The sequence below is a fragment of the Vicugna pacos genome, chromosome 15 (genome assembly GCF_048564905.1).
Source record: "Vicugna pacos chromosome 15, VicPac4, whole genome shotgun sequence".
Classification (NCBI taxonomy): Eukaryota; Metazoa; Chordata; class Mammalia; order Artiodactyla; family Camelidae; genus Vicugna; species Vicugna pacos.
In genome coordinates this window covers 48,582,694-48,595,139 of record NC_133001.1, presented here as the reverse complement: position 1 = coordinate 48,595,139, position 12,446 = coordinate 48,582,694, and the positions used below count along the sequence as shown (strand labels likewise).

Genomic DNA, 12,446 nt, shown 5'->3' with positions numbered 1-12,446 from the left:
GACATATGTGTCCTTAGTATATAAGTAAGAAAACCAAACATTGCTCAAGGGGACACAGGAAGTGATAAAGCCAGGATACAACCCAGATAGGTGATCTCAAGAACTTTTAGTGTAGCTAGAGAGATAAGACATAAACATGTGAAACAGTTTATTGTGTATTATATATATTATTATATGTACCAGTAAATTATATATTACAGCAGTGTAGTTAATTTAATTCATTATTGCATGATTTAATGAGTTCAATTTATTTGAGATGCTTCTCAGTGAAGATGTCCAATAGAGAGCTGAATCTGGGTGGGAGGAATACAAGCCTGGGGACCCATCACACGTCGATGGCAACAGAAATCAGAGGAGTGGACGTATCTGAAGGAGGTACTTTCACAAACTGTTGTCATTTTATTAACAGGACACAAGAACAAAGGAGAGGTAGTGGAACCCTTGCAATTATGAGAGTTATAAGAGTAGGCTACTTGATTAAAAGTCCGTATTTATGAAACAAAAAGAGACTGAGGAATTGGATTATCAGCCTGGTCTCTCCTCTCTGGCTGGTTGAAACTGGAGACATTCTCCCAAACAAAGCCCCTGGGCGATTGGTGTCAAAGCTTACAGCCATTTTCACAACACCTTATGCACCAGCGAACCCTCTGTGTACACTGGATAGGAAAGGGTGGGATAGGTTTTAAAGGGCCTAGCTTGGGGGGGGCGGGAAAAGCTGGAGAGGGAATTTGAAAACTCAGTCCAACCTTGGTAAGGCCTAAACTCCTGTTCCTCTGTTACAAGAACTTCCCAATGTATCTCTTTTTCTAGTTGGCATCAACTTCACTGTTTACTGTGTACAGGAATCTCATTCGCCAGCACCCCGCTTCTCTCTACTCCTCCCCTCCCTTATGTTGCAATAGCATTTGGTTTGTCAGCTCTGCCTTTCCTGAATTCACAAAATCGTCTGTAGGTTCTTGATGGATGGGGTCATCTCTTGGACATATTTTTTATTTTCTCAATCACAGCCTAACAGGACTTCCTGAGTACACAGCAGGCGATGAGTTCTGTGAGGGTGTTGAGAAAACATAGGGTTGATTAATTTTTGTCTTTGGACTTTTTCAGTACCCATTTAATATCCTAAAAAAAGAGTTATTACTTGATACAAACAGCAGATAAATATGTAAGCTTTAAATCAGAGAAACAACTCTTTTTTGGCACCCCTCTCTGTTTTCCTGTCTCACTGTCCTACACCTTTAGAGGCAGTTAAGAGCTTGCCCAGCTAGAGGTTCAGGCAAGGGCTGTGAGTTTTGTGTGTTTAGTAAGGGTCATGGTCAGCAAAGTTGGTTTTCTTATTAGAAAAGTCTGTTTTCTACTGTGATACACCTTCACACTTGTGAAAAGAACAATTCTGCGGTGGAGACATAACCTCCCTCTAAATTCTCATCTTATGGTTGTAACTGCATCCACAGACTCAGAACCCAGAGCAGCCTGTTAACTGAAAATCACGGACACACTTAGTCCTTATTTTTTGTTGCTAGAGGTTAGCCACAGAATAATACTTAAGACATTCAGAATCATAGCCCTTCTCCTGTCTTCTCAGCCTTTATAAAAGCATTTATAACCTTAATCCATACCACTTTCAAAATCTAATCAGTTCTTTTTTTTCCTACTCCCTGTATGCTTGCCTTTTTACTCACCTACCTAAAACATTGGTTCTCAAAGTGTGGTCCCCTGACCAGCGGCACTCATATCACCTGGGAATTTAGGAGTGCTAATTCTCCAGGTTTTATCCCAAACCTACTGAATCAGAAACTCTGGGGTGGGGGGCCCAGAAATATTTTTAATAAGCCCTCCAGGTGATTCTGGTACGTGCTCCAGTTTGAGAACCACTGACCTAGTCCTGGTAGCCTCACTTTGTAGGAACTAAGTATCCTGACATCTGAGAGAAACAGCTCCCACCTTAGCCATTACACTTTGTAAAGACAGGACCAGGAGCAACTCATGAGCACCTGGCGCGCAGCTCCAGATAGCATCACTGCATAAAAGGGGCAGCCTGGCCAATCCACACCTTAGCGCCACAGACCTGACTGAGGGAAACACCTCCGGGAGACAACTGACTTAGAATCTGAGAGGAAATGATAGCACATCATAATCAGTAAGTTGCAAGGGATGAACAGAAGCATCTGCTACTAACATTTTCAAAGCTACATTTTTCACAGGTACATTCCAGAGTGTGACCAATCACTTCCACGTGTGGGGGCTGACCTCTCAGCTGTACATCTCACCTGCCTTTCGTGTCATCACAGATTTCTTTTAGAAGTTAAAGTTCACTTCAAAGTCATAGTGAGGCTCAAAACTTTTACAGGTGCAATGATGAGCCTTCAGAGATGTGGGTGATCAAGGCCCAGGCGAGACCGTGAATTAGGGAGGGCTGCCCGAGCTAACCTGCCTTCTGCAGGGCCCCTGCCCACTTCAGTCACATGGAGGCACGTGAGAATAACTGGAGGAGACTTATTAGTGTATCAGTGCTTGGACCCCACTCCTAGAACTTCTGCTTTCATAATTCTGGGTGGGGTCTATGCGTTGGTATTTATAAAAACACCCCATATTCTTCTGTGCATTCCAATTCTAGAAGCTCTGAATTAAGTGAATGCTTCTCGAGTACTTATACGTGTGAGTCTCTTGGTAAGGCAATGGAAGATTCAAAAGGATAAAAGTTAGGAGGATGTGTCTCCAAGAAGTGTGGAATGTGGAGCAAAATATACACACCCACCTGGAGCCCACAGTGGACTAAAAGTGCTACGGTAGGTCTACACCCAACTTGCCTTTGCCAAAGACAGGGTAGAGCCAATTCTGGGTAGGAACAAATGGATATAGCTCTGCAGTGGAAACTGGCTTTGAATTTGGTTTTGGAGGATTTTTAACAGACAAGGGAGAAGAATGTTTGGGGCAGAGGAAATAAACAAAACAAATGTGTGGAGACAAGAAAGTTCAAGAATTTTGGAGTGATCAGTAAATACTGTATAGTCACTATATATAGGGCATGAGGTGCACAAGGTCATCAGAGCCAGATTTTAAAGGATTTCTGAACGCCCTGGTAACAATTTGGATCTATTTCTCAACGAAAAGTAACATTATGATATGTGTTTAGAAAGATGTATCATTGGGAAGATTAACTACTGTTTCTACTAATCAAAGTGTTGTTAACTATATGTAGCCAACTAAATATTTATCAATCTTTGAATTTACACTGTTGCAAGTTCCTGTGCTAAGATACTATGAGGAATTAAAACATATCCAAGGCAACAATTTATAATTATAATAAATAGATCGTTGAACCTTACACTCTTATAATTCTATTACACAAAATAGAATTCTGTGGTAAGACCTGAGAGCATCATGCAGGTAAGCCTCAGCACCACTGATTGCTTGCAGAGTGACCCTGGATAGGTCATTTCCCTCTCCATGTCTAAATTTCTTCATCTGTAAAGTAGAAAAAGTAATAGTACATGAGATACAGGGATTCAGGGAGATTAAGTGAAAAGATGTGCTAACAATGTGAGCTATGCTTACTAAAATAGTATCAGGGCCTTGTGCTGGATGCTGGGATGGAGGGCCAAATGAGACAGGGCACCTGCTCTTTGGCAAACCGGTAGCATAAAGCATCAGTACTTGCCTTCCCCAAGCCTCTCCATGTAGGAGACCTCTGACCTGCAGGCTTGGATCTGCTGAATCCTGAGCCAAAGGAGATGAAGCCTGCTATGGAGTGAACGCCCCCTTCCCAGCAGCAAACTCTGTCTGGACTTGGTTTTGCCAGATACCCAGAGCATCTGTGCAGCCTCTGAGCTGAAGGAAGGGGCCACAAGTCAAGGAATACATGGGGATTCTAGAAGCTGGAAAAGACAAGGGAGCAGATTCTTCCCTAGAGCTTCTAGAAGAACCCAGCCATGCTGACACCTTGACTTTAGCCTAATGAAATTAATTTCAGACTTCTGACTTCCAGAACTGTAAAAGAGTAAATTTGTGTTGTTTTAAGCAACCAAGTTTGTGGTAATTTGTGATAGCCGTCATAGGGACCAATAAGGTTAGAAAAAGAAATTAGAACTAGGCCTTGAATGCCCAGTTGGGAAATATTGTCTGTACTCCCTGGACTATTGTCCTCTGACCTTTCTGAAAGGATGTAACAGAGATGGGTGGATTCCTGCTTCAACCTGGACAGTCGCCTCCAATCAAGCCAGTCATCATAAAGACTCCCTCTTTCGGAGACTCCTGCTGCCATTCCATTCCTACAAACCACCAGCTTCCTTCCCCAGAGGACACCCTTGCAATATGGATGGTAGACCAGTTGGGATCCACATTCATCACACCCATTCAGATCCTGTGATGGGCTGCCGGCCATCTCTGGGCAGCCCCACAGCCAGGAAAGCTGACTTATCCTCTTCCTCCTGTACCTCTGATACACCTGGTGGCCAAGACCAAGGCTGCTGTAACTGCAGGTTTACACAACCAGTTTCCTGAGCTTCACACATGTAACAATAAGGAGGTAACATGTCTCCGAAGATGACTGAACCCATCTCAGCCTGCCCCAGCGACCCTTGCACAAAGTCATTACCAATTTGGAATAGCTCTGCGGAAGCCAAACAACGCTACCAAAAATTCCTGGTACTTGAGCTAATTTCTAAGATGGGAGTTAATCCAGTTCATTTTAAAGAAATAAAACTTTTTAGACTGAAACATCCTCACCTGAAAGACCCAAACCAAGTAGCACATTACCTATCTTGGATACTTCTAACACGGTCTGACTTTATGATGATGCCAGTCTAACTATGGAGAGAGAAGAACGTGTCTGCCGAAGAAGTGAATGAGGATGCCGTGTTAGAGACTTCATGTGGAGAGCAGCAGTTACTTCTGCTTTACATCTCCACCATCGTTTTCTGCATCACGATTGGCTCTAAGAGCAAACGCAAGATCTAAAGTAAGAATAATTCATTATAACTATGTTTTTCCCTCTTCTTCCCGTTTAATTTTAACTATACGTGTAATAAATGAATACATGTGTTTTATAAATATTTGCAAATGATATAACTACGGACAATAACAATGAAAGCCCTGTTAGTTAGTTGTTCCTCTCCAAAATCCTTTTTCCCTCCTCTAGAACTAACCAAGACAATCATTTAACATTTTTTTTCAGATGTTTCTAGATGTCTATATTGATATCAACTTGTATTACATACAGTATGTGCAGAGTTTGAAATTAGTTGGTTTCCTTCTACTAACTTCAGGTTTTGTTTGTTCTTCTTTCTCTAGTTGCTTTAAGTGTAAGGTTAAGTCATTTATTTGAGATTTTTCTTGTTTCTTGAGGTAAGCTTGTATTGCTATAAATTTCCCTCTGAGAACTGCTTTTGAGGTGTCTCATCAGTTTTGGATCATTGTGTTTTCACTTTAATTTGTCTCTAAGTATTTTTCATTTTTCTCTTTGATTCCTTCAGTGACCCACTGGTTGTTTAGTAGCATATTGTTTAGCCTCCACGTGTTTGTAGTTTTTGCATTTTTTTTCTTGTAGTTGATTTCTGAGCTCACAGCACTGTGGTCAGAAAGGATGCCTGATATGATTTCAGTTTTCTTAAATTTACCAAGGCTTGCTTTGTGGGTCAATATGTGATCTATTCTGGAGAATGTTCCATGAAATTAGCTTGTTTCTACATAAGTGTGTGAACAATAAATCTTTTTCTGTGACTTGCTTTTGTAAAAAAATACACACTTTTTACTTTGAAACACTTTTAGATTTATAGGAAAATTGTAAAGATGGTTATAGAGGTCCCATACACCCCACACTCAGCTTCCCTATTAACATCTTACATTACTGTAGTACATTTTTATAATTAATGAACCAATACTGATAAATAATTATAAACTAAAGTCTATACTTAATTCAGATTTCCTTAGTTTTCACCCAATGCCCTTTTTCTGTTCCTGGACCCTATCCAGGACACCACATGTATTTAGTTGTCATAGGCTCCTCTTGATTCTGACAGCTCCTCAGACTTTCCTTATTTTGATGATCTTGACAATTTGGGGATACTGGTTAGGTATTTTGTAAAAGGTCCCTCTGCGAGATTTGTCTTTTTTCAAGATTAAACAGGGTTTTGGATTATCAGGAGGAAGACCACAGAAATAAAGTGCCAATTTCATCATGTCATGTCAAAAGTATGTACAATAACATGATTTATCACTCTCAGTGTTGCCCTTGGTCACCTGGCTGAGGCAGTGTTTGTCAGGTTTCTCCACTGTATGGTTACTCCCCTACCCCCACTTTCTCTTCTCCCCACACACCTCTTTGAGGGCAGAGTATCAACATAAATCATTTGGAATTCTTCATGGGATATTGGTCTACTCTCTCCCATGTCTTTTTATTCAATCATTAATTTCTATCAGCACAAACTCATGGATATTTATTTTACACTTTGCATTAGAATCTAATACTATATTGTTTATTGTGAGTTGCTTTTTTTTTTTTACTTGTCTGGGCAGTTTTCCATTCTGTTAAACCATAATTCTGAAACCATGGTTGAATAATTATGTACTCAGATTGTGACCATTTTTTAACCAAGCTCATTCTGCATAAACTATGGTGCAGAGATATGTGTGACTGCCAAGAACACAGCTCACATCATTTCCATACTTCAAAACTGTTTTGGGTGGGAGGGAGTGGCTAAATAGGGGCACTAATACCTGCCACTATGGGCGATTATTTGGAAATCTAGGACAATCTGGACATTGAGACATTGAGAAAATAATCCTCTTCACCAAGCCCATTCCAGCTCACCAATGTTCTTTGGTTGCCTTTAACAAGGAAAGAGCACCCATTTCTCTCTCCTTTTGCCATTAATATAACCATTAATTACACCCTCCTCCAAAGTATATGGAATATTTAAATTGTCAATAACTCTTACGATTACAAGGGGAATCCTGTCATTGATGTGATGAAATCTGAGATGCTGAGCAGGCTGAGTTCCAGGGCTTTAGACTGAGTTTCAGGAGGGAGAAGAGATAAATGCAGGTATCTGGTCTATCATGTGCAACCAGAAGTTTCCTCCTTGCTTTTAAGGAAATCTCTGTAAATAAAGCAACTTGCTCATAGTTGTAGTGTGAGAAGATAAAAAATATTAAAACTCTTAAGACATACTGCCAAACCATCATCATACCAACAAGTCAGGGAGGACACAGAAGAACATCTCATCTTCTCTGACCGACACTTGTACTGCCCATTAATCCTCCTCCAGTTCTACTAAGGTCCCTTCACTCAGCCTCTCCAGCGCCCACAAAGGGCCCCTCCACTCACTTTCAGTAGGAGTCCCCACAAGTCATGGGATTTTGCTGACAAGCGAACTTCCTCTCCTGGGATATCCCCACCACAATGAACCCATCTTGGTCCATCCACAAAGGCCAGCAGGCAGTTAGAGCAGCTGGGGCAACTGCTTCTACTTGACTCCAGCCTTTTGTCAGAATGACTGAAATTCCCCAACTTCTGGAGTCAAAGCCATGAGAAAATGTAAGTGGCTCCTTCGCCTCCTTACAAAACTGAAAAGACCACACCTCCAAACTTAAGTCTATACTTGTTCCTCTGGCAAGAAAGCTCTTTGCCATCTGTTTCTAATTGTTTTCTTTTTTTTTTTTCTTGTCTTATTTTCCCAAGCAGGCTCACAAGTGATCTCTGCTCTTGTCAGGTTGGCGTCCTCCCCACTTCCTCCCTATTGCCATGTGAATTCTTGCCCCAAGAATTTACTGAGCTCTTCTACCACTTACAATACTCTATTCACCTCTTAACCTACAAACCCTATCTCTAACTTGAGGCTGCAACTCAAACTTTACCTATTTTGTGACTCCTCATTTCAGAAATTTCCCCTTCCCTGCCCACACAGTGCGTCTTCTTTCCTACAGGAGTGGTCCTGCAGGTCTGATATGCCTCTCCTGGGTCCCATACTTCCCTTACAACCCCCAGAACTCTGGACATCAGGGATCGTTTTCTAACGAACACATGCATGAGTCACGTTAGTGCGAAGTGATCCTGCAAGGGAAACGGAGCTGACATTTTCATTTATATTTGGGTGTAGAAAACCAGCCACAAGTAGATGAGGAGACTGGCTGAAAGTCAAGTAGGTACTTATCTTCATTCCCCACTGCAACATCATTAAAGTAAAGCACTATAAAAGATATGAACCTCAAATGACAAAGAGAGGATTACAGCAGGCAAGAGATGCTCAACGAAATTTAGGAAACACAAAACAGATAAACAAGTGGTAACTAAGATCTAACTACCAGTAAAGGGACTGTGGAGCCAAAGAGATACAACTAATTCACCCAGCGCAACTCTGGAAAGGAACAGTGGTGGGCGGGTGTCAGGTACATCTGTAAAGGCCAGGGTGTGGGCTGAGCCTGAAAACAGGAGGACTGGTTGGGCTAATATAAGAAGTAGACCCCAGAACCTTCCCTCAGCCCATGCAACCAACCATCTGCCTTTCCTCCACCCAGGCACAAAAAACAATTTTACTCTCTGGAGGGGCTTTGGACTTGAGGACCCCAGGCCCAGTTGAAGTCAGTGGCGAGGCACCAAAAGAGAAAGAGGGAAATGTTAAGTAAGCAACTACACGAGGAATGGTGAAACCCATCATCTTTCCCTGCTCAGTAGCCAGAACACCAGAAGCCAGAGTACTCTCCAGGTTGGGGGGTGTTGGGGAGGGGGCAAAGAATTCCTTTCCAGGGAGACTAATCAGCCCCAAGAGAAGAGACATTGACTTATCTTGGAAACCCAATGAAAAGCCAGGTCTTTGCCCAACAATCCCAAGGCAAAGCCCACAGATTTACGAACACTCCTCTCCTCACCCCATCACAGCTACCACACACAGCTTCAAGTCAGTGTCTTCAGGGTCTCAGTTTAAAAAATGAATCTCTGTGCCACTTACTTGCACTAAGTTTCTAACATTAGCCTTAATAAAAAAATAAAAAGAAAAGAGTAACTCAGAAGAAGCAGAAGCAATGGAAGAATCAGGAAACATTTTTAAAGAATGAGTATTTTTAGATATAAGAAAAGATATTAAGAGATATCAAATCTACATAGAAAAGAATAAGTGCTATTAAAAGAATAGTGAGCAAGAAAACTCCTAGACACTAAAAATATTATAGCACTTAAAATTAGCATTTAAAAATCCAATAGCTGATTAAATTGAAGGAAATCTGGAAAGTATAACAAAAAAAGAGATAGATGGAAAGGGAAAACAATACATTAGAAAATGAAAAGATAAATTCATGAAAACTGGCATTCAACTGATGAGATAACCTGAAGGAATGATCAGAGAAAGAAATTATTAAAAAAATTATAAGAAAATGTTTTTGAGCCAAAGGATATGGCTTTCTAGATCAAAAGGGAATACTGCATACCCAGCATGTTAAATTAAAAAGAAGACCCATCAAGACTTATCTTCATGAAATTTGGGATAAAGAGAGGCTCCTAAAAGTTTCCAGAGAGAAAAATCACACAGAGAATTTTTCTCATGAGAAGAATTAGGAATATAAAGAATTGCTTCATACTTTTCAAAAAGTTGTATTGGGAGCCAGTTGATAATAAATGCCTTAAAATTCTAACAGAAAACTGTATCCCATCTGGAAACCTATACCCAAACTACAATCAAATATGAAAGTAGAATAAAGATATTTTCAGACCTGCTAGCTCTTCCAAACTTCTTCTATCCTGTATTTTTCTTAGGAAGCCTGTGGAAGATATGGTCCCCTCCCCACCCCCCCAACTTGGAGGGCTAAACTAAGAAAGAAGACACGAGGTCCAGGAAAGCAGGGATCCAACTAAGGAGACAGATGAAGGACATTCCCAGGATGACGATCAAGACACCTGCTAGGATACCGGGATACATCAGCTCCAGAGCATCAACAATCTTGACTGGCAGAGCGGACAGGACAGACGGCTCTAGGAGGAATAAGTCTAAGGAAAAAAAAAAACAAAACCTGAAAGATTGCCTGAAGTCTCTTTCTGTTCATCTTGAGGAGTGCTGTATAGCTTCGTTAGAAAGGCTGGGGAAGAATTAGTTACACAGTTAACAATATGAAACAAAGGAAGGAATTATTGACTACAAATAGTTGTAGAGAAAGATAACGAGTAAGAGTGTATCGCGTGGCTCATCTTTGAGTAATATTTACATAATTATATAATGCTCGACACTGAATATTGATTTGAGTGAAAATGCCGTAACTACAAAGAGGGATGGGGAGATGAGATGTGTGTGTGTGTTTGGGGCAGGGGCAGAAGGGTAGGATGAAGAGAATGAAATCCTCATCTCCCACAGAAACAACAGTAAGGAATGCAAGTGGCTACTTCTGGAGAATAAAATTCAGGGATGGAAGAGGGAGGAACAAGGAACTGCTGTTTTGTCCAGCAAGGTTTATGATGCCATTTGACTTTTGCATTTCAGAGAAGCGGTAGTGTGGTGTGGTGCTCACGAGCCCAGACCTGGGTTTGGATTTCAGCTCTGACACTTGCTGGCTGTGTGACCTTGGAAAAGATACGTAACCTTTCTGTGCCTCGATGTCCCCCTTCAAACAGGAATAATAATAATAATGCTTACCTCGTGTTCTTGGAAGGCTCGAGTCAGTTAATAAATTAAAGCACTTAGCAAAGTAGTACCTGGTGTTTTCAATTATTTGCTATTATTATTATTACTAAATTATGTACATATATTATTTTTTAATTAAAATAGAAAAAAGTCAAGGGGTATGCAATTACACCTTAAGCTCTACTTCTGAAGACTGTCCTTTCTTCATAGATAGTAACAGTCAGCATTTTATATTCCATTTTGCCCTAAATGTACCAATTTCTGTCCCTTCTTTCCCCTACAGAAAACATCAATGAACCCCGGAACTAGTGAGAGCGCTTGGGCATCAGCCCTCCTCTCCACGCCCCTGAACATGTGTCTAGGGTGAGGTCTACACCGTCACTTAAGCCCTCCCTCGGGCTTAAGTATCAGTCCAGAATGCACCCAGCTTGACTCAGCATGAGCTTCTCAAGGCAACAAGTTGTAAATCATCCTTGATCACTGTGGTTATCGGAAAAGACTTGCTGCCCTGCCAGGGTCCCAGACAGAGCTCTCTGTGTTTCGAAAGTGAATGAAAGAAGCACAGAGACATATTCTAGGAATCAACACTTCACTAGCTCTTTGAAGGCAAACCGTCCCCTCTTCTCTGCCCGGTGCCTTCTCCTGACCGTCACCCTGTGATGCTCAGGAGCAAAAGCCAGAAGGCTGCTGCTTTGCTCCCCAGCACTTCTCTGTCCTATTCAGCTGTAGCCTGGCCTCAACTTGGCACCCACACGGGAGTGGAAACCACGGTGACCTGTGACCTTGATGTGACCGCTCCCACCGCCCCACATCGCACATGCTGTAGTGGACCAGATTGCTTTCCTTACAGAATGCGGTGAATGAGTCTGCTCACAGCTCTGACATCTGCTCACCCTGAGACCTGGCACAAGTGTTGTCAGTTCTCCAGGACTCCATCTGCTCCACTGTAAAATCTCAGTCAGACTGACTGGAGGATTCACGCCCTCATTTCACCCAGGGTGGGTAAGATCTGAGGAAGTGAACAAACCTGGACAGGATAACACACTGAACTAGAACAGGGGCTTGAACCCCAGTCTACCGAGCCCGGGACATTGCTCTTCCCATGGTGCCTGATCACTTCCAGCCGTCTAAATGATCACCTCCCAGTCACAGACTCTCGCATGTGAACCCCCAGAACACCATCCAGAAATCCACACAGAGTCAGCAGCATTCTTTCACAATATGGTAATTCCCACCTAAGGCTTTAGCTCTAGATTTTTATCTTACCAAGAAATTCCCAACTAAAATAACAAATGGAAGGTTAAAAGCTCCAAATCAGTTTAAACGACCCTTTACTTGTAATACAGTCAAATCAGCGTATCTGACAGCAAGTCCTGGTTCAAAGTCAAAGACTCACCCTGCTGTAGATCAGTGATAACGGAGCCTCGCGGGAAGGGAGCTGCTTCTGAACGAGTCGCTGAGATGAGCCAACTGCTCCCTTCCCTCCCCCCTCCCCTGCTCACACCCACCCAAAGGCCAGTTTCTCCCAAGCTGTTTGGCAACTCTGTTGAAAACAGCTTAAGGTCCAGGAGCGGATTGGGAACAGCTAACACCCCAGCAATCGCTTTCCTTTTCCTTGAGCCCAGACTTCAGTGGGCGTACAATGTGGCATTTTGCTTCTGACTTCAACCATTTCCCCAGCAATTCAGCACGAGAGAAATAAGACCTTGCACCAGCTCAGCAGCAGCCCACCCCCAGGTTCCCTGGCTCCCTGGCCTGGACTTGGTGATCCAGGCTGTCCCCCTGGACCTAAGAAGCAGGCCACCACAGGTTACCTGTAGGGCAGTGCATGAAGTTTATTAT

The 12,446-nt window shown here is 42.2% G+C and overlaps 2 long non-coding RNA genes across 4 annotated transcripts; one reads left to right on the top strand and one right to left on the bottom strand.

Moving 5' to 3' along the window:
* Positions 1 to 376: 376 nt before the first annotated feature.
* On the bottom strand, positions 377 to 3,832 carry LOC140685772 (uncharacterized). 3 transcript variants are annotated; one of them, XR_012059194.1, is made up of 3 exons: positions 3,556 to 3,832; positions 3,371 to 3,465; positions 377 to 1,046 (listed from the first exon to the last, which is right to left on the bottom strand). It is a non-coding gene; the product is annotated as an uncharacterized lncRNA (long non-coding RNA). The 3 variants fall into 3 exon arrangements; XR_012059193.1 differs by lacking the exon at positions 377 to 1,046 and having other exon boundaries at positions 3,279 to 3,465; XR_012059195.1 differs by lacking the exon at positions 377 to 1,046 and having other exon boundaries at positions 3,279 to 3,465; positions 3,659 to 3,832.
* Positions 2,646 to 10,671, top strand: LOC140685774 (uncharacterized). Its single transcript, XR_012059197.1, has 2 exons — positions 2,646 to 2,786; positions 10,464 to 10,671. It is a non-coding gene; the product is annotated as an uncharacterized lncRNA (long non-coding RNA).
* Positions 10,672 to 12,446: the final 1,775 nt, after the last annotated feature.